The sequence below is a fragment of the Gadus macrocephalus genome, chromosome 6 (assembly GCF_031168955.1).
Source record: "Gadus macrocephalus chromosome 6, ASM3116895v1".
NCBI classification, from domain to species: Eukaryota; Metazoa; Chordata; class Actinopteri; order Gadiformes; family Gadidae; genus Gadus; species Gadus macrocephalus.
Window position 1 is genome coordinate 4,996,928 of NC_082387.1, and position 3,568 is coordinate 5,000,495.

Here is a 3,568-nt window from a genome sequence, read left to right on the forward strand (position 1 = left end):
CAATAACATCACTGTATTTATCCCGAGGGATAAAAAAAGTATATATATATATATGCAAAAGAGTATACCAGAGAGGGATAATAACTAGATTATAGGTCATCATATAGGCTGAACCATATGGTTCTGCCATTGCACACTTAGTGGCGAATTGAAATATCGGCGTGCCTCTCAGGATCTGCACGGAGCTCCTGGACCAGATTGTGGCATACCCCCTGTTCTTGTCTCTGTTCATTGATGGGGTGCACCCAAACCCTTCGTCTTCTCCTTGCCCGCCTACAGCGCAGGAGAAGAAGGGCAGCCCCCCACTGTCTGGCAACAGTTATTTATTCTGTTGAAATAAAAAAAACTCAATAAAATGTAAAAGAGCTTGCTCAATTAAAATGGATAACTACTGGCTGCATACATGTAAATGTGTGGCTATGTTAAGGCTATATAGATGGATAGATAGATAGATAGATAGATACTGTATTGGTCCCAATGGGGATCAATAAAGCCATCCAGGAGCTCAATACAATAAATACACACAATAACAATTGGCCTTAAAAGGTGACTGCACTCTATACCAAAAAGGCTTAATAGAAGGTCCTGCAGTTATTGAGATTGTTGATGCAGTAGATGAATAATGGCAAAATATAAAATAAATAAGAAATTACAGTAAATAAAACGATAAAGTGCCCTACAAACTAAGTTGATCTGATGCTTGAAAACATACTTTCACTTTGCAGATTATACATTTTTCAAATTATTCAGCCAAAAAGATGGAAAATAAATAAACTAGGCTACAATAGGCTACTCACCCATTGCGTTTCGTCTCTTTGCTGCGGTTGATTGACAGGTGACTTCCTGATTTTATACTGCAGCGCGGCCGTCGCGCCGCCTCCTGTTGGTGCTAGGGGCGTGCTTTTGACGCGCGTAAAATACGCGACGCTGCGCTGCGGCGCCGGTGTGTGGAGGCCTTTACTCGCGTTAGGGGCGTCCAAACTCGGCATTTTTGCATAGGGAACCATTGGTATAGGCGCGTAGACGCGTTACATGCGATGAAGCAAACGACAAACGTCACGTTAGGGGCGTTACGTGCGACAGACGCACGTAATTACGCACGTAAACGCAGTAACGCGCCCAACGCACCAACGCCCGGAGTTCAGAAATCTGAACTTTCAACGCTCCAACGCGTGGCGCTTAGCCGCAATAGCCAATCAGCGTGGAGCTTGACCCGACGTCACTGGCAGAGAGTAGTGAGCTTGGACAGAAGCATACGGCCGACATCTTTCTTTATTCTGGGTGGAAATAGTAACATAGTTACGCTATTAAATGCGTTTATGGAAACATTTTTAGCGGGAAATGTGCATTTTACTTTCATAATGTTCGCTCGGTGAATGTGAAGGATGTTTGGTTTGATAGTTATGACGAAGAGGGAACGCTCCGTTCACTTGCATGGACAGAGTGTCTGGATGCTAAGCAACCTCAACGTCTTGGCGGACTATTTCTCTGCTGATCAACACTACGAATGGTGGAAACACACCAGACACACCATGTGAAGTTATTTCACCCGATTATTGTTATTTATATCAGAGATTATTTAATCTAACCCGATCTAAACTCTATCACCCAAACACGGCGGCGTTTGGGGTTCCTACCTCGGACTCCAGCGCAGCCACGGCCGACAACTATCTTTATTCTGGGTGGAAATAGTAACATAGTTACGCCATTAAATGCGTTTATGGAAACATTTTTAGCGAGAAATGTGCATTTTACTTTCATAATGTTCGCTCGGTGAATGTGAAGGATGTTTGGTTTGATAGTTATGACGAAGAGGGAACGCTCCGTTCACTCAATATCATCCGACTGCAGACACAAATGGGCGTTGCCTGCAGCTGGACCCTTCTCCGTTCACTTGCATGGACAGAGTGTCTGGAACCTCAACGTCTTGGCGGACTATTTCTCTGCTGATCAACACTACGAATGCTGGAAACACACCAGACACACCATGTGAAGTTATTTAACCCGATTATTGTTATTTATATCAGAGATTATTTAATCTAACGCGATCTAAACTCTATGACCCAAACACGGCGGCGTTTGGGGTTCCTACCTCGGACTCCAGCGCAGCCACGGCCGACAACTATCTTTATTCTGGGTGGAAATAGTAACATAGTTACGCCATTAAATGCGTTTATGGAAACATTTTTAGCGAGAAATGTGCATTTTACTTTCATAATGTTCGCTCGGTGAATGTGAAGGATGTTTGGTTTGATAGTTATGACGAAGAGGGAACGCTCTGTTCACTTGCATGGACATGGACTCATCTAGCTGCGTTGGCGCATTGACGTGTTGGAAGCGTTGAACCGAGTAACCACCACACAATGATCAAGCGTCAGGTTAGGCACGTTACTCGCGTTATCCAACGCGAGTAACGCGTTTGGTGTGGCCGCACCATAAGCGACGTCAACGTCTTTGGCGGACACTGCTGATCAACACTACGAATGCTGGTAATGAATAAATTGTAAAAAGACACACCATATGAAGTTATTTTCCAAATAAGATCTGAAAAGCTTTTGAAGTTTATTTACAACACAATTTACTTGGTTTTTGAGTAGTACACTGACATTTTAATCCAGTTCAGCGAGAAAGGCGACGAAGAATAAGAAGGGGGCGTTCCAGTCTGCGTAAACGGGAAGCCCCACCACACGAGAACGCCCATTTGTGTCTGCAGTGGGATGATACTGGAACATTGCGCATCGATTGACCTTTATCCATTTACAGTAAACAAATTATTTTTTCTTGTTGAAAGATATTTAATATTGTTTTCATATTATTATTTACTGACGGTGATTATAGAATGCGAGTGTGTGTTATATTGAAAGCGCGGCTGGGTGTGCCTATGTAGGGGCTACAGTGAGTTTTTTGAGGTGCTGTACAAGCAAATCATATTGTCTACTCTGTACAGTGACAAAGAGTGTACAGTTAACAAAGCAAACTCTTTGTATTCCAGTTTTTTTTTGTGATGTTTTTGTGATGTTTTAATGTTGCGTTGTTAATGTGTTAGACAGCTTAGATGTTCTTCGATGTTTTGTTAACCTGATTCCTCTCCCACTCTGTTTGAGTAAAATTGTGCTACTGCTGCAAAATCCCTCTGCTTTTGTTTTTTCTTTTCTTTAATGTGTTTGGAAATTACTTTTAATGATATTTACTAGAGATTATAAATGGCCTAAACACATCAAATTTGTATATACCCTATACCGTTTGACTATAAGACTTCTATAAGAATCTCCCCTGTGCAACTATTCATGCAGTCAGTCAATGATCAAACTAGTAGCATGAATATGAATTACAGTCCAAGCAGGTTAGGCAAGGCAAGGCAATTTTATTTTTATAGCCCGTTTTTACAAACAGTTTGTCTCAAAGAACTTTACATAGCATGAGCATCCTAACAACATCCTCTTCCCTTAAACCCTCACATCCAATGCGTAAAAACTCAGAGGAAAACCCTTTTAACAGGGGAAAAATTGCAGTTCGTGCAGAGGGATGGAGCTGTGGAGAATATGTGGAAACACAGAGAATGCGAGAC